Here is a 23,940-nt window from a genome sequence, read left to right as displayed (position 1 = left end):
GCCAGGGTTCTTGTCAGGAGGGTATTTCAGCTTGCACCACACATCGCCCCTGCCATGCTGCCATTGATCTTAACAACACAATACTAGCCATTACACTCCTACATATGTGACTATTCAGACTATTCCAGCCCCCCAAAGCTATAAGAATGTCATGGGAGGCAGGTAGTAGTCATTTTGAATGCATATTGAATTGATATTTAAGTGTTGATGTGGTCAGCTCTAAATTAGCCAGACAGCGCCACCTTGTGGCAGACTATCACAAGCGTCGGTGTTGACAAATAAGTGCAGGTGCTGAGCACCGTAAACCGCCAGCTCAAATTAAGCACTGATCTAGGGGAGACTAGAGAGACCCCTGGGGGTCCCAACTACCAACAAACTATATGGGACACCAAAAAACCTGCTTTAATATGCCTCAACAGGCATGTAGTTCTCAGCTTTCCTCGCCCGTGCCCGTTGGACCTCTGTCATCAAAGTAATGTTCCAGCTTGAAATTTGCTTTGACTAGCTTTCAAAAGTACTTTTCAATGAGTTCTTGATGACTTTTAGATGATTTCTCGAGCTGTAAGATTAGACTTCTTATCTCATCTTACAGCTGGTCATGCCTTTAGAAGGACACATTGGTAAAAGTAGAGATCACTTGAAGAAATAGGGTGTACAACCCAAGAAGGTCCAAATCAGTGTTTTCATGTGATGTTCAATGTCATATTTCTGCTGTTTCTAAATATTATGAAATGGCTACGAATAACCAAGGCTAAATTGACCTTGCCTACATTTAGACTTGTCACCTGCAGATCACTGCCCGAGTCAAAAACCATTTAACTCACTGAGCTATCCCCCTGTTTATTTTTCCATGTGTCCTGCCGCTTCATGTCAGAATAAAGGGCCAGATGTAGGAGAGTAAATACCGCTCGGTAACGGCCGATTTCGGCCGTTACCGACCGGTATTTAGGATTTGGCATGTAGGGGCCATCATTTTACAGAATCAGTAAATTTACCGATTCAGTAAATTTACCGATTCTGTAAAATACCGAATTAGTAATTTTACCGATTCGGTAAATCCACATGTAGGTGACACCCCTAAGAGTGTCACAGGCCCTTCAGAATCTGTATTTTACCACCCAATCCAATTGGGTGGTAAAATACCGAATTCAGGTGTGCATGCACATCTGTGCATGCACGCCTGTGCAATGTGACACACAGACATGCCCTTAGGGCATGTCTGTGTGCCACATGACACACAAATCCGGAATTGGGGTGCTAGAGGGTGTCAAAGTGACACCCCCTGCACCCTTGCAGGATTTGGTATTTACCGATTCGGTAAATACCGAATCGGTATTGCCCATTGATTCCTATGGGCTTCATGGCCCATAGGAATCAATGGGCAATACCAATTCGGTATTTACCGAATCGGTAAATACCGAATCCTACCGATTCGGTAATTCTCAATTTGGAATTACCTACATCTCCCGCCTTCATATTTACCGACTCTTAAATACCGAATCGGTAAAATTCGGTATTTAAGAGTCGGTAAATATGAACTACCTACATCGGGCCCAAAGTGAGTTCAGACCTTCACATAGGTCCCTACCAAAAGCAAGACCTCTCAGGCCTTCAAATGTCCCACTGACAGCCGCTATGCAATATTTCCCACAATGCACTCTTTGTGATGTCACACAAAATCACAAATGACAACAAACACGAGTCTGTAAGGAAGTCACCGATGGCATCATCCTTGACATTCCTATTGGGATCAAATGTAAGATTTGATTTCCAAAGTAGGCAACTGTTGAACTGGAGAGTGGGTTCTTGACACCCCCCCAAATATACACACACTGTATATGGGCTGCGCTCCAAGCATGAAGCAGGCCACCTCGTGATCAAGACGCATGTCCAAGAACCATGTGATGTCCAAAAAACCCTTAAACCCAAGCTGAACTGCCGCGCACTGCTGACAGCCCCAGAACCCTCATGCACTCATGCTTGCACTGTGAGTTAAGACTAAGGGGAGGGATCTGTGTATGGGTAGAATCACAGTAAGTGCATGTTTAGGATGAGTGTTGCATATGAGCCAGGGTAAGGTAAAGACTCAGACCAGAGGCATGGATGTGCTCTGGGTCAGTGTAGGGTAAGGGCAATAGATATAATTTGGGACTGGATTAGTGTGAGAGGTTGGCGTAGAATGAAAGTGGGGTGATCAGTAGGAGATAGGTTCAGACTTCTGGCAGGGTAAGGACAAGTTGAAGCATATGTTTAGGTTAAGTGTAAGATATGACATATTTAGTGTAATAATAATTGTAAATGATTCAAGATAAGGGGGCAGGTAATGGCAAGAGCTTGTGAAAAGATTGTGGGCCCGATTCACAGAACTAACTTAAGACAAAATCCTAAACTTACTACCATTTTGGTATTCACAGAAGGCACTTACTCATTTTGGTATTCACAGAAGGCACTTACTCATTTCGGTATTAACAGAAGTTAGGAGTCCTAACTTTAGGACTCCTAAATGCCTCCTGTGAATGCCGAAAGTCTTAAAGTTAGGATTTTTCTCAGTTTTGGAGTAGTAAAGTTAGGACTCCTAACTTTAGGACTCCTAAATGCCTTCTATTTATACCGAAAGTCTTAAAGTTAGTGTAAAGATGCTAAGTACACGTGATGAGAGGAAAGAAGAAGTTTATTAGCATCCAGATCCTTCAGTGCCAACTACCAGAGTGGGCCCACCAACATTCTAAGGTGAGCTTCACTCCAACGTTCTATGCCAGGGGTATACCAAGAGGCGGGGAGGGAGAGGGGGAACAAAGGAAAGGGAACTACCAAGTTACAACACACCTCCCTTTGTAGCGGAGCACAAGTGTTAAGCATACAGTATAATACAAAGATGTCAGAACGTGTTGGAGGAAAGCAAAAGTGAGAAGGTTACAATATAAACATTACATACTGTAATCGGCTTGCCATACAGGGCATCTACATTGACGTGCACATCTCTCTTCACTTTGGGCTCTGGGCATGTCCCCAAAGTTACCATTGTCGGGTGGCTTGGAGACATGAACATTAGTGCAGCGAGCCAGGTTATCCATGCTCCATAGATTACCATCTTCCAACACAACAGAGTTATTATGAACCTTCCTAATTCTAAGGGGTCTCGAGAAGGATGAAGCTTTAGTCTTGAGCAGAGTGTTTTTTTTTACCACCACCCATTCCCAAACCATCCATTCTCTGTCAGAAGTGCCCCATTTAGCATCATAACTATTTCTGTAATTTGCTTGATGTTCTTATACCTTCTCTGACACAGCGCTCCTCTCTTCCCAAACCGGGGATCCTCCATTCAACCAATTGGGCGTATGTTTAGAACCTGGGTTCCTCACCTTGAGTAAAATGAACGGGAACACTCCAGACACAATGGCATCTTTAAGCATTCTATTTGCCCTTTCAACTAACCCATTGGATTTTGGGGAGTACAGAGGAGATTTGATGTGGACAAATCATTCAGGAATTCTCTCATCTCATCAGAAATGAATTGTACCCCATTGTCTGTAATCAAGTCGCTGGGAATACCTTCTTTGGAGAAAGTCTCTTTAAGGAATTTGATTAAAGAGGTAGTGGTGATGGTAGAGACCATTTTCGTCGTTATCCAATGCGAGTTGTAATCGATGAGGACAAACAGAAATCTTTGGTAATGCTGTAGGTGATTCAATGGCCCTATTATATTATATCCACCCCACGTTTATCCCAAGGTTTGGAGGGAATGGAGATAGGAATGAGGGGGGCCTTGCGGACAACCTTGGATTTATCACTAGTTCCACACGCAAGACAATTCTTTACTTGATCTTCAATCATGGAATCCATATTTGGGAACCAGTAACTTTGCCGGATCTTGCTCTTAGTCAGGTTTCGTCCATGGTGACCTTCATGGCCGATTTGAATGATACGATCTCTCATTCCCACAGGGGGAACTAACTTGTTAACTCTGCAGACCAGATCATCAACCACTGATAATTCATCCTTCACAATCCAAAAGTTCTGGATGTCCACAGGTACTTCACTTCTGGTTTTAGGCCAGCCACAGGATATAACCTTTTTCAACTTGATGAGTGTGTTATCTTCCAACAATGACTTCTGCCACTTGTCTTTTATGATAGCAGGAATTTCAATCGAGACAATGGTTTCCTCCAGAGAATCCGTGTTGGGATCAACATCCACCAAAGGCAATCTCGACAGACAATCTGCCACGGAATTTTTTGAACCAGGGATATGAACAATAGAGTAATTGAATACTTGGAGTCCTAGAATCCATTTAGCAATGCGTGGAGTGGTATTTTCTAGAAGCTTGGTGGAAAACAAGGGGAGTAAAGGTTTGTGATCCGTTATCAAACGGAAAGGAACCCCCCACAGGAAATATTTGAAATGTCGAATAGCCCAATAACAGGCTAGGGCTTCTTTTTCGATCGTGGAATAATTGATCTCCGCAGCTTTCAGGGCCCTGGAGGCAAAAGCTATTACCTTTTCCTCGCCATTCGCCATTTGGGTTAATGAAGCGCCTAGTCCTTTGTTACTAGCATCAGTTGAGAGAGTCGTCTTGGCATTGGGATCAAAAGTGTGCAGGATCGGGGCATCACTAATGGCATCTTTGACACGTTGGAATGCCTGTTAATGTTCTGGGTTCCATTCAAATTTAGATCCTAACTTGAGTAACTCCCTGAGGGTTGGACTTGATCGGCGAAGTTCTTAACAAATTTCGACATATACTCTACCAGGCCCAAAAAGGACTTCATTTCATCTTTATTTGCAGGAACTGGCGCCAACTTGACAGCGTCCACTAGATTTGCTTTGGGTCTAATGCCCTCACTGGATATCATGTGTCCTTGATACACCACAGACTCCACACCTACTTTACATTTCTCTTTTTGGGTCGTGAAACCAGCTTTGCTGAGTTTAGACAGCACCTTTTCCAGGATCACATTGTGTTCGTCTTCCGATGCTCCATAAAGAAGTATATCGTCTTGGAAACAAATTACTTTTTCAAAAACCTTGAAGGATGTGTTGCATTACTCGCTGAAACACAGCGGCCGCAGAAGCAAGCCCGAATGGTAGTCTGGAGAATTGGTACGCACCGAAAGGAGTTATTAAGGAAGTAAGGTACTTTGAGTCTGGATGGAGGACCACCTGGTGGTAAGCCGAGGATAGGTCTAAAACCGTGAAATATTTAGCTCCTTGTATGACCGTCAGCATTTCGTTGATGTTGGGGAGGGGGTGTCTATCCACCCAAATATTTGCGTTTAAATCCCTGATGTCAACACAGAGACGGCTGCCTACTCCCCCCCCCCCCCCCCCCCTTTTGCAGCAACCACAATGGGGGCCAACCACTCTGAGCTTTCAGTGTGCTCTATGATCTTATTGTTTTCCAGTCTGTCCAATTCTTTTTGTAGAGGTTCTCTTAAAAGTAAGGGGACTGGTCTAGCCTTTTGTTCAACTGGTTTACAATTAGATTTTAGTTTGATTTTGTAGAGGGACCCTTTGTGCTGCCCCAATTTTTCTGTGAAGACTTCTGGGAATTTATCACATACTTCCTTCCCCACGCATGGCCTGTCAATGAGTAAAACAGGTTCAGGTGCATTGGGGTCTAATTTGATACCAAGGTCTTTTTGGTGTTTCCACCCTAACAGATTAGACCCTGACTTTGTAATATACACTTTCTCCAGAGTAGATCTGTCCTTAAAGTTGATGCGCATTAATAACATACCTACTAGGGGTATTGGATCCGGATTATATCCACCTGGTTTAACATCAGGAGGCAAAAGGTTGTAATCTTTGTGACCAGAATTAGCATGAAAAGAAGCCTCATTTATAAGAGTGTAGGGGGAATATGAGTCGGCAAAGACTTCATAAGATACATTGTCCAGAAAAATCTCACAACTAGGATAAGAATTAGTGTCATTTTCCCCAACATTCACAACTTGGAAAATAATATCATCTTTAGGTTGTTGTATAGGATCTTGGACCACCATGTGAGTAGTATTTTTCTTTTCATGACATACCTTTGAAAAGTGACCCCTTTTTTTTTTACAATTGCTGCAAATTACACTCCTTGCAGGACACTTGACATTGTTGGCTAGGTGGTTTGGGTTTCCACATCTGAAACATCTCAATTTGCTATTTTGAGCACCTTGCCTATTTGAGTCTAATGGGAATGGTTTTGGTTTGGTGTCTTTGTTAACTACTTTGTACACACCATTATCAGAAACCTGCTTAACATCCATTGCTTCCTTAATTTCATTCATACAGTAGTTTAAGTGCTCTATACTAATAGCAATATCAATGGCCCTCTGCAACTCAGGAGCTTCAGCTAAAAGCTTCTCTTGAATTTTCTTTTCACACGTACACCTGACTAATTGGTCCCTGATAAGAGATTCCGTAAGCAAACCAAATTCACAGGTAGACGCTAAACCCCTTAACACAGAAATATAATTTTTTACTTTTTCATTCTTTCCTTGAGTGCATAAGAAGAACTTATGGCGCTCGAGAACTATATTAATTCTTTCCCCAAATTGTGCTTCCAATTTCTTCACAGTAGTTTCGTATGCATCAAGTTGAACAACCCCCTCACCACCCGCATTGGGATCTACAACACCTTCAACCACCTCAGGCAAATCCTCAAACACATTTCTCCCTTGTTTGCCAAGATTGTGAAGTAAAAGGTGCTGTTTGAGCACCGCAGAGAATCTGTCTCCGCCAATTGCAATCAAGTATTATTCAAACAATTTCAACCATTTCTTCCAGGGGATGAGGGGGTCACCTGCATCATCAAGAAATGGTGGTGGCTGGGACATGGAACATGCCGACTTGGTAGAAAGAAGGAATAACCAGAAGATACGAAATTTCAGCAAAAAATTAGAAGGAAAAGGAAAGCAGAAGGAAAGGACTGAAAACAAAAAGTAAGAGAGAGAGAAAGAAAGAAAAAGAATAGAGAGAGCATAAAATATACATTGAAATAGAAAGACACAATTAAGAGGAATAAAAACTATGTAGATTTGTGCAGGAATGAGCTGTTGGCAACAGTTGAAACATAACCATACATGAAATATTTGAAATGAAATGGCCAATGTAATGAATACTAAAATTCCTCTGTAATAGTCAGTAAAACTATTAATAAATGTCAATAGCTGTGCCAATCAGCGAAGAATTAAACAGCTGGCATGATTAATAAAAGGAGAATAATTCAATTAAGAAATTAGCCAATGTGGATATTACCAAGATAGCACTATGTCTGAAAGAGGTGGAAATTAAGTCCAAGTGTCAATAACTGTGCCAATCAGCGAAGGGAAAACTGTTGGCAGTGGTCGGAATAACTTCAACAATTTTACTTAAGGAGATGGCAGAGAAAATCAAACGAAATTACGATGGACCAGTAGCTAAATTTCCCACAAAGTAAATGTCATAGACTGTACCAAAATAATGCTGTGCCTGTCAGCGAAAAGCGACAAGCCTAATAATGTCACCTGAAGAAAACTTGGTGCTTCCCCGTAGCGTGAACTTAAACACTCCGCTTTCACCGCTAACTTCCCACAGATGAGAGAACTGAGGAGAAGTGACAACGTGAGGAGACAATAGGGCTTAGTCGTGCGAAGAACGATAGTTACAGACTCCACTGAAAAATGATAAATGTCAGTCAGGAAACTGACACCGGTGTTGAAGAAGCCTAACTGTGTTAAATAAATAATAGTCAGTCAGGAAATTGACACCGGTGTTGAGGAAGCGAGAAAACTCCTCGGAAGTAAACTGACGTTGCGAGTGGGCGGAGAATGAATCAGGCACTCCTACCTCAATGACACCGCTTCAACGAAGAGGTCGGACAGGCGGTGCTCAAATCGCGTCAACCGCTGTTCCGGCAACGCCTCAAGAACCAGTAAATAGGCTACGTGAGGCATAGGAGGCGGGACACACGACGATGCTCTCCGAGGAGAAGGCGAGACACGTCAGCGTCTCACACTGGAACAGAGGGCCTAGGCAAGGAACTGCCGCCGAAGATCTCTCCAACGTTCCATGCCAGGGGTATACCAACGTTCTATGCCAGGGGTATACCAAGAGGCGGGAAGGGAGAGGGATAACAAAGGAGAGGGAACTACCAAGTTACAACAGTTAGGATTTTTCTCAGTTTAGGAGTAGTAAAGTTATGACTCCTAAATTTAGGACTCCTAACCCTTTTACCCTAGTCCTAACTCACAGTGCAAGCCCTTTTAGAATAGTGATGGTTAGTCCCAATGACACGGCTACAAACATATTCTAGAACTATTGTAGCAGTGAGTGCGAAAGGTCCACTTTCTGTAACACCGAGTCAGAGAGAGAGATAGTGTGTGTATGTGTGTGTCTGTGTGTGCATGTGTGTGTGTATATGCACCAAAATATGGCACATGTTTACAAGGGAATGGCGGAGCATGGCGCGTAATACTTTTTTATAGAGTTTTATATAGTGCAAACTCGACCCTAAGTTATCAGAGCACTTTACATGAGCAGCAGTTTCGTGACAGATGGACACATTCATTTTTTAAGGCACGGAAAACTGAACTGATTTGCTAGAATCACAGGATGTTGAGCGTCCCTGCTGAGACTCTAACCCGCTTCCCCAGCTTCGAGGTCGACTGCTCTAGCTGTAAGGTTACATGCTAACGCCATGCTCCACCGTTCCAAAAACCTAGGAATGAAATGTATTTACAAAGAAACAGCACAATCCTCTGTTTTCCCTAGAGCTGGAGCTGAATTAAGCTGTCTAGCGCCTATGCAGGTACCCTTGCACCATAGTGCAAGGGTGTCTGCATTGAGGAATGACTGTTTATGTGCAGGAAGGTGTCCTATCCTGCACATAAACAATCACTAATGGCAATTTTAAACTTCTATGTGTGCTGCATTGTGCAACACACATAAAAGTTGGAAATCATCATTTTGTTAATGATTGTTGGATGGAAGGGACACCTCCCTGCACGTAAACAATCATTCATGGCGGTTAGTTGCTCCTATGTGTGCTGCACAATGCAGCACAAATAGGAACATCAAAAAAGAGGAGAAATAAAGCAGTTCTCCGTGTTTCGCCAGGTAAAGCCCAGGTTTTTCCTGGTCTTAATTTTGGCATTGCCTCCGATTTACTGCACCCTTGTAAATAGGGGGCAAAGTCAAAATCAATGGGTATTGTAGTGGAATGCCCACTGCAAAATCTAATGCCCACCCCTTTCAGAATAGCGGTAAAGGGTGCCATTGTTACAAGGCAGCGTATTCTGCACACTGTACAAAACACAAAACAAAGGTTTATGAAATTAGTCAAATTAAAATAGGTTTTGGTGAACATTTTTCTAAATTAAAAATGTGCAGAATATATTTTCTTCTCACACTCTTTCAAATAGATTTATACCATAATAAAGTGTAACATAAGTGTGGAAAAAGCTTTGACAAATATTTGTAAATGCACCAAAAGGTACAACTATGTAGGTGTTCAAGACATTTCAATGGGGGGTCCTTTAACTTCATCTCAAACACAACCTGTGAATTCCAGCTGGTCCAAACAAAGTTCAAAACTACAAGAGCATAGAGTACACAGGCGTGTATATGCTACGCCTTTGTATGTGCAAATTAAGCTAACAAAGCATGCATGAATTTTTTTTTAAAGAAAATCCCTCAGCAGACAGCAATTCTGGTATTTTTCTGACCTCTACTGGTCGTAATCTATCAAGACAGTTAAATAGAGGCAGTTGAACAGAAAACAATGGGGCATATTACTAAGGGGGGCGATAGGCAATTATTTCCGATAATTCTATCGCCCTATTAGTAAGCTGTCGCTAACTGATGTTAGCGACAGCTTTTAGGCGATAGCAAGCGGTTTTGGGCCGGCTTTGCATGTCAGCGATGTTTATCGCTAATGACATGCAAAGTGGGCGTACCCAACCAGTTAGCGACTGAAGCAGTTGCTAACGTCGCTATCGCCTATTAGCAAGGCAGGCGTAGCGTTGGAAATATTCACGCTAAGCGTGTGAATACTAACACCTGCCCAGACCAGTTCTTAGTAATGTTATCCAATGGAAGGTGGTTAACATGGCTATGAGCATTTAGTCGCTAATGCGTGAATATCGCTGTATTCTCAGCGATATTCACACATTTCGCCACTATCGCTGGATATTTTAGCACAACGGAGAAAAACGTTGCTAATAGCATGTTTTCTACAATAACATATCCAGGGATAGGCAGCAATAAAAAAATCGTCGCTAAGCCCATTTAGCGATAAATATCGCTACTTGTTGGTAATGTGCCCTAAAGTCCCTAAGCTGAAGCAGACACGTCCTAGGGCTGATCTCCAGAGCCCACAAAGTACTTACACATATAAGTATACACTAATATATAAGTATATACAAAAGCAGGGGTCTCCAAACCGGTCCTGGAGGGCCGGATCCATGCCAGATTTTTAAAATTACTACATGTATCTCAATGGGGATATCCAAAAAATCTGGCATGGATCCGGCCCTCCAGGACCGGTTTGGAGACCCCAGCACTAAAGTATATACAAGAGGTCTTGAATGCTCAACCTAAAAAAAGACATACCGAGAGTGACTTTCAGCCTGCGCTTTTCATCTATTTGTCTGTTGAATTGTCATTCACAATTTTACTTCCGACCACCACAGCGTATAACATGGCCACGGTCAACCCACTTGAGGCATCCATTCCTTTCTCTGCCAATGAAGCATTCCAAAAACAACGTTGTCACCAAAGTGGAAGTAGTCAGGGGCGTTTTTTAGAAAGAAATTCTCATTTTAATCCTTACCGATGGTCCGGCGGCTCCACAGACACTGCTACAGGGCCCTCGCTGCCATTTACACCGCAGCTTATCATGTTTTAGAATTAATTTTGTACACACTCCATAAGGGCTGCATCTTCTTACACATATTAGTGCACGCCCACACGAGTGTGGCCATCTTTGAATACCTTAATTAAACTTTATTTACAAAATCATTCAGAGAAATCGGCCTGTGCTTGCAAATGCTTGGGTGGCATTATGCTTTTTTTTTAATATTGTCAACGTGACTTGAAGAAATAAGGTATCAGAGCCCTTTACATGAGCACCAGTTGCATTACAGACGGACACATTCATTTTTGTTCGGCACGGGGAGATTAAGTGATTTGCCCAGAATCACAGGATGTTGAGGACCACTTGTATATGTGCACATGTATGTGGGTACAGACTTCTGTTTTGTAATCTTTTTGTAAAACAAAGTCTTGAAAAAACATTAAACAATACCTCATTAGCAAATTTAATAAGCTAAAATCCATTATCAGAACTTTTGACATTGCCAATGCTTGTTAAAAAGTGATGTTGTGGAGAGTTTGACAGATAAAAAAAAAGCCTATGTGTGCAAATAAAGAGTACATACTCTGCCTGCCTATTGTCATCCCTTGCCTGCAGAGCATGCCTGCTTAGCAGTAAGTGGATGCACGCTGTCGTTTTAGGTGAATTGTATCATTTTAAATACACAGTATTATTCAGCCGTGCCAAGTACCACGCATCAGGTGTAAGACTAATGCAAGGTACAAAAGGTACAAAATTCTTTATTTGCAGAGTTACTTAAAACCATTGCAATACATACAAAATAAAACCGTATTTAAAAAGACTAACGCATTTCAGTCTAGTATGTCCGCATCACTGCACTGAAATGCAAAGTCATGTATTATAGCGCCTTCTCAGTCGTCAAGCTAGAGTGTTGCTAATGCACCATACCGACTGCGAGCTGGAGTGGTAGCACGCAGTGCGAGCTTCTCCTTCAGGCTTGAGGGCTGGCTCAGCCGTTCACAGCTCTAGCTGCAACTCTGCTACAATGTAACACATAATAGGATTCACCCAACTCAGCGTGGCATTACTGCTACATTCACTGAAGTCAGGAGTCAGTGCCGAATAGCTACTAAAGACAGAGGGGCGTATTTATGAGCCTTTATGCCGAAGTTGTGTCTCTTTTTGTGAACCTGGGAAGAATAAAATATGCGCCACACTGAGCTCTATTTACCAAGTGACGCATCTAGGCAGATGCATCAGTTTGTAAATCCCTGTGCTACATTATACCTGAGTCAGGTATATTACAGGGTGGCGCTCCCCCACAAAACAGCCTTCTAGTAGTGGTGCAGTGAAATCCATGAGATTTCACTATGTCACTTCTAGTACGTCACTGTGTCAAATCCTAACAGCTGCTTGAAGCAGGCGTAAGGAGTGACTCAGGCCCTGTCACATGGGGCTGTCCCTGTATGAAAGGACACAATGCTGGAGTTGCATCTGTTTTCAGACACACATCAACAAGGCACCAATGTTGCGCCTACAGCTACGTCAGGAATACTGACATATCTGTAAATCCTTGTGATATGGAGTGCCGTACATAAATACGGTGCATCTATGGTGTCGCTAGGATGGCGCTATGAAAAGTGTTGCATCGCTGGTTCCCCCAGCGATGTGACACTTTTCATAAATGAGGCCCACAGTGTCATCCAGGTGAGGTCAGGACATAGGTTTGCAGACACACTTTAATAGGCACTGCAGGTGGCAGTTCATGAGAATAAAGGTTTGCCTCCTGGCAATGGCAGCCCAGCTCGCTGCTGCTCGCACCGTGGCGGTAATCTAAATGATCCCGCGGCCAGACCCGACCCCACCAGCGGCTGGGACTGAGTGAACCACGGACCGCTGAAATGGTGCCTCAGCAGCAAAGAGTACATAAGAGGACTGTGCAGCTGAGTCTCAAAATCATGCCCGGTGTTGCCACGGGAGTGCCAGCCAGTGCTGCCATCAAGCCTGTGCCGAATTGCTGTTCACTTCGCAAAGAAGTAAGTGCCGGGGGCCTCATTTATGAGAAATGACGCATCGCTGCATGGAAGCAGCGACGCGTCACTTCTCAGTGCGCACTCCTTGCGACATTCCTGATGCGTCATATTTAATGTATGACGCATCATGTCGCAAGGAGTTACAGATACGTCAGTATTTCTGACGTATCTGTAAGCGCAAAAGTGACGCATTGCTGGAGTGTGTCACAAAAGTGACGCAATTCCAGCAATGCATCCTTTCACATGTGGCAAGCCCCATGTGAAAGGTCCTGCGCCAGTCTTACGCCTGCTGTGAGGCAGGTGCAAGATTTTGATGCAACGGCGTCCTAAAAGTGACGCAGTGAAATCTCATAGATTTCACTGTGTCACTTCTACGACCCTTCCTTGCGTCAATACGCCCCCCTTGCATACATTATACCTGGCGCAGGTATAATGTGGCGCAGGGGTTTACAAAGTGACGCATCTACCTAGATGCGTCACTTTGTAAATATGGCGCAACAAGGTGCATTTTTTACGCCACTGGTGCGTCACAAAAAGTGACACACCGGCAGCGTAAAAGTGACGCACAGCCTCATAAATGAGGCACCTGGAGTGAGAAATCTCCCAGTTGCTTCCTAATAAACATTTGCTTTTATTGGAGTTAACGCACGGTTACGATCAGCATTCATCTATCTTCTGAGTTCAAGTTCAAGTTCAAGTTCAGTGATTTGTATAGCGCACTACTCACCCAGAGGGTCTCAAGGCGCTTGTGGGAGGTTGGGTGCATTGCTTGTCCTGTGTTACAGCTGAATTCGGCAGTCACACTGGACTCTGTTACCTCACAGTCGTTTTCAGCATTACTAGTCCGTCGCACTAACTCGTTTACTGTGTCTGCATATCTGCACAGAATTTTAATAAAGTACTGCCGCTGCAAACTTGTTTAATGTTTATTGTCCTGATTACACATGTGTTTAACAGTATGATCAGGTTACAAGGGCACTCGGTTAGTCCCCTTGCATTTCTGGTGCTTTGCAGCAATTTTAAGATTTACTTTAAGTTTCTCAAATGGGCGTAGTTTCTGATATTTATATGTTTCCCTCGTCTTCATTGCTTGATTTTGCTTGTGAGAAAGTGTCACTCATAGTCGCTGAAATGTCACTCAAAATGACACTGAAATTATGAAACTGTCACACATAAGCAATCTAAAACCTTGGCAGCTACTAATATGAGGGTAGCTTTTGACCGGTCCTTTCACCCCACAGCAGCAAGCCAGCTGGGATTTGTAGTTATATCTTTCTTACATTAAATATTGGACTACAAGTCCCAACATCCATAGTGCTGTTTCTGAAAAACCATGGCCAGTTGGAAGTAACCCTCGTGAAACGGGACGTATTGAGAGCTAGGTACTGGGAACTAATTTTAGAGCATCATGTCGCTGAAGGAGGGGTCACCAGGTGGTCGTGATCTGGCGGTGTCTGTGGTGTGACGGTGACCTACCGCCTACTGACACTCCCTTCTCGGTTCTATCCTTGTGTTCTGGAGAGAGCTCCTGCTGAAGAGGCGATATGTATGTGTGTAGACTGCATCAGTGCTTGACACAACCCTGCCAGATGTGCATGTCTACAGCTGAAGCCGTGCGCCTTGGCAGCAGTCCTGGCCCTCGCTGCCATGGTGGAGCCTCCCCCGTCCCTGGCCCATCAGACAGATGACATGTGTGAAACTGCAGGGTCCACTGCCAGAAGCACCAGCTCAGACTTTGAGGTGGCCAAAGACAGAGCGAGAAAGCAGGGACTCAAAACTGCAACTCAGCAAAAAATGGAATTGTGAAATTTGGAAGCTTCAACAGGCTACCTACTAATGAGCTCTCATAAAGGTACAGCCAGTTGAGTGCAGGAAAGGAGAGAACATTATAATTAGTTGTTGGCTGTGAAGAGCAAAGACTGGAAACAGCCTTAACATCTGGGCGATTTTTTGTTTGGCTTGTGTCAGTTTTATTTTGGTTGGTGTGTCTCTTCTTCTTACTCATCGTCATGCTCATTTCCCATAGATTTCAGAACAATAGCCTTTACCAATGGTGTCCCACTGTCCACGAGTTCTAGTCCCATGCACGACTCTTCCCCTCCAATCAGTATCTGGTTTGCTGCCCCAGTGTCTGTTCTTCCATTTCCAGCTTCAGTCCCACCTTTTCCTAGTGTCAGTTTTATCCTATTGCAGAATGCTTGTCACCTTGTCGCGGCATTCGTTTCTCCCTTCTCTAGCATGCATGCCTCCCTTTTGCAGTATTCGTTTCTCCCTTCTCTAGTATACATGCCTCCCTGTTGCAGTATTCGTTTCTCCCTGCACTAGTATGCTAACATCCCTGTTGCAGTATTCATTCCTCCATGTCCTAGCATGTGTGCCTCCCTGTTGCAGTATTAGTTTTTCCCTTCACTAGTATGCATGCCTCCCTGTTGCAGTATATATTTCTCTCTGTCCTCGCATGCAAGTCTCCCTGTTGCAGTATTCGTTTCTCCCTGCCCAAGCTTGCGTGCCTCCCTGTTTCAGTATTTGTTTCTCCCTGCCCAAGCTTGCGTGCCTCCCTGTTCCAGTATTCCTTTCTCCCTGCACTAGTATGCATGCCTCCCTGTTGCAATATTCCTTTCACCCTGCCCAAGCTTGCGTGCCTCCCTGTTCCTGTATTCGTTTCTCCCTGCACTAGTATGTATGCCTCCCTGTTGCAGTATATATTTCTCTCTGTCCTCGCATGCAAGTCTCCCTGTTGCAGTATTCGTTTCTCCCTGCCCAAGCTTGCATGCCTCCCTGTTTCAGTATTCGTTTCTCCCTGCCCAAGCTTTTGTGCCTCCCTGTTCCAGTATTCGTTTCTCCCTTCTCTAGTATGCATGCCTCCCTGTTGCAGTATATATTTCTCTCTGTCCTCGCATGCAAGTCTCCCTGTTGCAGTATTCGTTTCTCCCTGCCCAAGCTTGCGTGCCTCCCTGTTTCAGTATTCGTTTCTCCCTGCCCAAGCTTTTGTGCCTCCCTGTTCCAGTATTCGTTTCTCCCTGCACTAGCATGCATGCCTCCCTGTTGCAGTATTAGTTTATTACTGTCCTAGCATGTGTGCCTCCCTGTTCCAGTATTAGTTTCTTACTGTCCTAGCATGCGTGCTTCCCTGTAGCAGTATTAGTTTCTTACTGTCCTAGCATGTGTGCCTCCCTGTTGCAGTATTCGTTTCTTACTGTCCTAGCATGTGTGCCTCCCTGTTCCAGTATTAGTTTCTTACTGCCCTAGCATGAGTGCTTCCCTGTTGCAGTATTCGTTTCTCCCTGCCCAAGCTTTTGTGCCTCCCTGTTCCAGTATTAGTTTCTCCCTGCCCAAGCTTGCGTGCCTCCCTGTTCCAGTATTAGTTTCTTACTGTCCTAGCATGTGTGCCTCCCTGTTGCAGTATTAGTTTCTTACTGTCCTAGCATGTGTGCCTCCCTGTTGCAGTATTAGTTTCTTACTGTCCTAGCATGTGTGCCTCCCTGTTGCAGTATTCGTTTCACCCTGCCCAATTTTGCGTGCCTCCCTGTTCCAGTATCCGTTTCCCCGTGCACTAGCATGCATGCCACCCTGTTGCAGTATTAGTTTCTTACTGTCTAGCATGTGTGCCTCCCTGTTGCAGTATTAGTTTCTTACTGTCCTAGCATGTGTGCCTCCCTGTTCCAGTATTCGTTTCTCCCTGCACTAGCATGCATGCCTCCCTGTTGCAGTATTAGTTTCTTACTGTCCTAGCATGTGTGCCTCCCTGTTGCAGTATTAGTTTCTTACTGTCCTAGCATGTGTGCCTCCCTGTTGCATTATTCGTTTCTCCCTGCACTAGCATGCATGCCTCCCTGTTGCAGTATTAGTTTCTTACTGTCCTAGCATGTGTGCCTCCCTGTTGCAGCATTAGTTTTTTACTGTCCTCCCATTCGTTAATGGTGCCGCCCCCTAAGGACCTTAAATTGCTGCTCACCGATTATGACCTTACCCACTTAATAAATACGATGATCATGCTAATAAAGGGAAAGTAGGCCTAAAGAAAACGATTATGCATATTAAAACCAACCATTTAAGCAAACTAACTTTAGCTTTTGCCTGAGAACGGGAAAAAGGCCTAAGGAAGAAAACACATTATGCACCTACAACATTGCAAAGCGTTACCGAGGATACCTACCAATGTCCTCAACCTGAATTCTGTAACAAGGGATGGTGGGTGGGTAAAATTAAGAGCCCCACGGCGGGGCTGGGCGCAAGCGAGCCTGGGGAGCGCGGGACACAAAGAGAGCTTGTTTCCTTTCCAGTAAAAGAATTGGCTTGGTAGTTTGGTCTGCCCTGTTCCCATGATGCACTGGGCCAGCGACAGACTAATTTGCATGTAGCCAGGTTCTCAGCTGGGATGGTGCAGTGAGCTAAAAAACGGTGATGGATCTAGCCCTGATCTCTTGACTGGGTAGGAGTGTTCTGCTTAATTCAGATACTCTGTCCATCACCACCCCCTTTTCTGAATGGGTTCCTCGAGTGAGCTGTCCATCATAGTGGGTAAAGGGCGGGAAGACGGTGCACACCGCTAGTGTGGGGGGCTTCTTTGCGAGTTCACATGCCTCTTGTGTGTATAAAAGGTCAGGCACCGATCAGAGCAGATGGGGAGAAAGAAGCTACTGGTTACAGGAACTGCACGGGGATTGCACTCGTGAAAGTCTAGGATACACAGGCCTCCATCAAGCATCATAGCTAATTTTCAACTGCAGATATGGGGAGAAAGCAAACCTGCCCAGCCTCGACAAAGCGCACAATTATTTTTTGGGGCTGATTAACTCTGCCATCGCGCCGAAGGGCGCGGGGGTCCCTCAAGTGAGCTGTCCATCATAGTGGGTAAAGGGCAGGAAGATGGTGCACACAGCTAGTGTGTAGGGGGGAGGGAAACGGGGGGGCTTCTTTGCGAGTCCACATGCTTCTTGTGTGTATAAAAGGTCAGGCTCCGATCAGAGCAGCAGATGGGGAGAAATAAGCTACTGGTTACAGGAACTGCACAGGGATTGCACTTGTGAAAGTCAAGTATGCAAAAGCCTCCATCAAGCATCATAGCTAATTTTCGACTGTAGATATGGGGAGGAAAGCACACCTGCCCAGCCTCGACAAAGCGCACGATTTTTAGGGCTGATTAAGGAGTTACTAAATTTGACCTTCAACTCAGGCACCTGCTTTATCTATATCTGTAAGTGCTTCCTGTTCACTGAGCCTCGTTGTCTACTTGTAACTATTCTCTGACCCTGCTTCGAGGGTCAGAGCAGGGTCAGAGAATAGCTGCAAGTAGGCAACGAGGCGCCGCTCAGGAAGCACTTACAGGGTTACAGCAGGTGCCCAAGTTGAAGTTAATTTCTTTGTAACCATTTTGTAAATGGTTAGCAGTCTAGTTGTTTAGTACCCAGCCACCCCAGCATTTGGAGGTAAAGCCTGGCACCCAGGGTGCTCTACTCCTCCCCCTGAGCCAGTTTGAACTAGTTCCCCAGAGGATTCCAGAAGCTTCTGGCACTGCCTGGTAGGTGGGGTGAGGGGGATATAAATAGGGGGGCTGTGCCACCATGTGCTGAGACAGAGCAGGTATATGAATGTGAGGGGACCTGCTGCCAGGGGATACCGACACTTGGGCCTGTGTGCTGGACCCTGCACCCATCTAGAACCCCTCTGCTGTCCCCAGGGCTAGTGAAAGCCCCACTGCAGGAGTTCAGGCTGCTGTGTGGGAGGAGGGCCATGCTACAGTGGAGGAAGATGAAAGCCTACCGCCCTGTTTTGATGAGTTCCCACTAACTGCTGACCTGGCCCAATAGTGCCTGCTGCTCTGGTCCCTGGCCCCTGAGTAAGAAAGGAGTGCCAGCCTAGGTCCCTGTGGCTGCTGGGACTTTGTGCCACACAAACGCTATATCTAGAAGCGCCTGGAAAGGAAGGAGCACCTTGGACTTGCCCCCCCCCCAGGAGGTGAGAAGCGGTACCGTGGGGCTGGCTGTTGGGACTATCTAACCTCTAAGCGCTAGCATTCCCAAGCGCTGCGCAGCTGGAAGAGGCTATTGCTGTGCCCCACCACGTGCTATGGACCCAAGCACTATATATCGGACTCACCGCCGCAGCCCTGTTGTCTAGTGCTGTGCTGCCTGGAGGCGCTCTGGGGTCCGGGAGAATTGTTTATTGGGGAACACTGTGTTGCTGCAGGAGACTGCCTTGTGTCCCCAGAGCACCATGATTAAGACTGCCTTGCTGCCCTTTGAAGCACTGTTGCCCCAAATCACGCTGCAGGCCGACTCACCTCCGCAGCCCGGGGCTCATCTAGGGGCCCTTTGAAGAGCGCACCCTTTTGCATTTGAAACTTTGCAGGTACCTACCCTGCATCATGAATAATTAATAAGCGGGTGCCTACCCCGCCTGTGCGCCGCGACATGGTGCTCTGCACTTCGCAGGTGCCTACCCCGCACTGGCGCCGAAGGAAAATCACCGCCGCAACCCAGGATCAGCTAACGGCTGCTGCGCTGCCCGCGGCGACCCGGAAGAGGAAGGAGCTGCCCCGGAAGTTAGGCGGGGCTCCCGTGAGCTGGTGGGAGCACGCGTCTTTGCTGATTCAAGAACCGGATCAGGAGCCCACCCCACTAGTTCACGCACGTGAGGACGCCGTCTGGAGCCCCCCGAGCCCCAAATCCAAGACCAGGGTCCCAGGAGTGGGCCCCGGCGAAGTCAGGCAAGACGCTGCCGTGGGCTGGGCTCTCTCGCGCTGAGGAGAGCCCCGGGGCAGACAACCAAGAGAAGCCCGGAGCCGTCCCGACATCGGATGGCGGGAGCCTACCCTGCCTCCGCCTGCGGAGGCAACCAGCCAGTGGTTTGCGGGGCTCCAAAGGGGAAAGGAGACCCCGCAAGATACAGCCAGGAGCAGAGACCCGGAGGACTGCAGGTGAGTGGGGCTCTGTCTGTCTACAGTTGGGGGGCGCATTGGGGCATACTGTTGGTGCCCATCCCCCGGTGACAGTGTCAGGCCAGGACTGGACTGTTCCTACATGACTGCCCCGCTGGACAGAGGGCAATCGCCAATGTTGTGGGCCTGGTTAACTTGAGGGCCTCACTACCCAGGATGCCTGACATGGTTGGAAGGGGCTATGAGGGAACTGGTATTAATGATTTAGGCCCCAAAGCTAGGTTTGCTGTCTGCAGGCCCAGGGGGATGCTCCAGGGGTTTATGTTAAGGAAACAGGTACCCCTGTCAGAATGCATGGTATTTAAGCCCTGATGCCCACATGTTAATGTAGGAGATAACGCCTGCTCTAGAGGTTGTGGCCCCTGCCAGACGTTAAGTTGAGGCCCCATGTTAAATGTGATTCATGCATGATATATTTTAGGTGTACCTCCTGTTGCCATTTATATGTGCACAGGGTTACCGGCCTAATGAGTTCATGCATGACGTGCTTTCCTGCCTAATGTTTTATTTCTTGCTGATCTGCCCCAAGCCTGTTGCCTAGTGTTTCTTCCCCTCACACTTATATGGCTGATGGTCTATGCCATTCCTTGTTATGCGCACTGTGTTTCCTGCCCCAGGATTTAGGTCTACGCCTGATGTTAGTGCTGGACGTCCTGTTAAGAGGTTTTATGGCCGATGTTTGCACCTGATGTTCCATGTCAATTGATAACGCTCTTTTTATTTCAGCCCTGAAACTAATGGACTTATTTACCTTTTCTTCTTTTTCCCATTTTCCCTGTAAATAATCCCTATGTATATATTGCCCTGGCGCCAGTTGGAGCAACATTGTGATTACTGTGTTTGCCTTTGCAGGTTGGAGACAATACAAGACAATATTCTTTTTCATCCAAACTGGTGTTGTGTCTCTTTTTGTGCTGTGCCTGATGTGTCGTCTCTGGGTACTGCTTGGATGCTTCACACATGTCCTCAGGAGTTTGGCCTGCCCGCTCTGCACCATGCTACCCCCGAAGAATTGGTAACCCCATTTCTAACACCTACACTCACAATTTAAGCCTTCTGCACCTTGGTCACAACTCTGGAAACGGACCCATTTGTGTTGAACACACAGGAATGTGTGCCAGGTTGACTCTTTACTTTTATCTGCACCAAAACACGCAGGCTGCATTGGCACCATGTCTGTGTTTGGTGAGTGGTCTCTTAGGGTGTCACAATACATGCTGCAGCCCGTAAAGGCCTTTGGTACCCCGGTACCTTTAACAAGGGAATTATATGTGTGCAAGAGGTGTGCCAGTTGTGGAAACAATACTGTCGTTTTGGTGAAAGAACACAGGCCCTGGGAGCCTGATTAGCAGGACCCCAGTGCTCTACAGCCAAAGTTGCATCACAAAAAAGGCAAAGAATGGGGGGGGCTACTGCAATAAAAACCCACTTCCCTACATAAGTGACAAACAAAGCATGAGCGTACCCTTGTTCACCTGCTCATTCAGTTGAGGAATAAAAGCAAAGCTATTAAGGGCACGTGGAAGTGTAGGAAACAATGTTATTTCACCCGTATATGTCATGAAAACAGAGGCCCAGGGGGATCAGTGGATGTGGCTTCTAAAGATATCACTACTAAAACCTAGGATGACCAGGAGGATGAAGTGCACGCTTTTGAAGAAGTTCAAAATAAAATTCCCAAAGAGACAGTGATAAGAAACTCTTTGCTAGGCTGAAGAGGCCAAACTTGATACAACAAAGATCGGCTCAGATCTTTCATGGGTTTAATCTAATATAATTCAATGTTTGTGAGTACTATTGTGGAAAAAAACGAATGGATCTCAGGGTAATAGTAAAAACAAGTAAAATGTTCTTGGGGCAAATAATACATTTGGCAATTTAAGAACTCAAGCATGAGATAGCATAAGCGGGCATGCTCACACCTTCTGACATCAACAGGACAATCCATTCTTATGGTTGATGCCGATACTTCAGGTATTGGGGCACAATGGCAGAGACATGACTGTAGCATTGGCTTCTAGAGCTTTGAATTCTTCAGAAAATTCCTATTCGTTCATTGAGCGAGAGGTATTGACAGCAGTGTGGGGGATGGGACATTTCAGAATGTAGGTATGGGGAACCAATGTAGTCTTGAGGATGAATCACAAAGCTCTGTTGATAATTCTGAGGCATTCAGGCACGGACACAAGTACTGGTAGGTTAGCAAAGATTTGCAGTCAGACGGCAGAGTTTTAACTGTGTAATTGAATACATTCTGGGGTGAAGGAAATGCAGGGCAGATTGCCTTCCATGACTACTTAATAAGAGTGAATTGATGGGAGGTTCTGAGGTTGAGGAGGTTGTGGCATGTTTGGATGATGGAAAGGATGGCGTGTACAAAGCTTTCACAAATTTTGAAAAAAGCCTGGAAGACGATTCACAAGGGTACATGGAGAGAGGGTTCAGTGTCTGCATCTGTCAAACCAAATCACAAGGTGGTGGAGGAGTTGACAATATGTGGGGAAGAACTGATCATGAGAGGAGAAAGATCTGTACCTCCTCAGGAGGTGAGAGGGAAGCTGATTAATTTAGCACATCAAGGTCATTTGGGACAGCCAATGACAAAGAAAAAGCTGGAGGAGAGGTTTGGGTGAATTGATGCAGAGGTATTCAGACATGTGATTGGATATCATGTATGCAGAGAGAGTGAGAAGAAGTTAAAGGTAGCTGCAGGTGGGAAAGAGCAACATCTTGGTGATCCGGGTACACCCTGGGTGAAGGTATGTCTAGATTTCATGGAACCGTTTACATGTTCCCATGTCTGTCGGATTATCAACTTTATGCTGCTGTCATTGTAGACATTCCAAATGGCTGGAATTTACTTATTTGATGACTGCCACTACCACCAGTGCTATCAAAGTACTCAAGCATATATCTGTGTACCCCAGTACTTGATTATGGACAGAGAAACACAGCTCACCTCCAGCCAGATCTTGGGTGAGCATTGCATCAAACATGTGAGGACACAGCTTTAGAGTTCCCCGCCCCATGGCCAGGTGGAAAATGCCAAACAAATAGTAAAGGACCCAAAAAAAATGGCTAAGAGAGGTCAGGTGGAAGTGAAAAAAGAGGTGAGAGACATGAAGAACATGAAAAAACATGCTTTATTCAATTTCATTTAAAATCATAAAAGAAATGTGATACAGCCAAAGATGTACTTCAAATAATTAGACTTTTGTACTGGTTTAAAATATTAGGATACAATCTAGTTACTATTAAGTCTAAAGCTGATAATGCAACAACTTTTCTATGACTTCTTATAAGCCTAGGCCTACCAGCCCTGAAGTCAGTAGACGGAACATCTAATGCGTATGAGTTTATCCAACCGTACACAGTCCAACATCGTAACGCAAGTAAAAGCTAGCAGGTGATACCGTGGAATAAGGTGCTGATGCAATAATCATATCGACTGACAATGTTTGGCCGAAGTGGGCAATGTGGCTATGGGTTGGTTACTTGTGCACCTGTGGAAGTTCTGTGAGACCCTACTGACTTGAACTCCAGGGAACGAACATGAGTCATGTTGGGGCTGATGGTTGCTAAAAGCTGAAGTCCAGAGACTTGAGCCGGGAGACGCCACTGAGTAGTTTTAAATCTATTTAAATAATTTGTTTTAAAAACCTGAAAACCTGCTTACTTGCACTGCAATAATTGCACTGTTCAGAACCTTTGGGGCTTCCGTGGTCCACATTTGACACACATGGCAGCCATTTCGAGAGTAGACAGGGCTGGGAGCTAGTTTTCCCCCCGATGGTATTTAAATCCAGGCTGGCGCGAGCGCGCAGCGGACGCGTGCAAAGGGCACGCCTAAGGCAAACCCGTCTGCACCCTTCCAAGCTTGTTCCACGCTTAGCGCCAGCCCTCCTGCACAAAACATATTAGGTATAACTTTGCCTGTACTAAACTACCTGAACTTTTGTGACAATCAGTTGCGTACATAAATAATAAACCGCCAGGGAGAGTGAAGGACAATCCTTTTACAGCATGGAAGTGTGTTCTTCTTAATGCAAGGTCCCTAGTTAAACACAGCACTGAGTGTGCCTCCCTCATTGAGGATGAGAAGATAAATATTGCATTTATCACAGAAGCATGGACCGACTAGGTGTTCGGCCTGACATTGTTAAAGC

The sequence above is a fragment of the Lissotriton vulgaris genome, chromosome 2_1, assembly GCF_964263255.1.
Source record: "Lissotriton vulgaris chromosome 2_1, aLisVul1.2, whole genome shotgun sequence".
In the NCBI taxonomy this organism is placed as follows: Eukaryota; Metazoa; Chordata; class Amphibia; order Caudata; family Salamandridae; genus Lissotriton; species Lissotriton vulgaris.
This window is presented reverse-complemented; position numbering follows the sequence as displayed.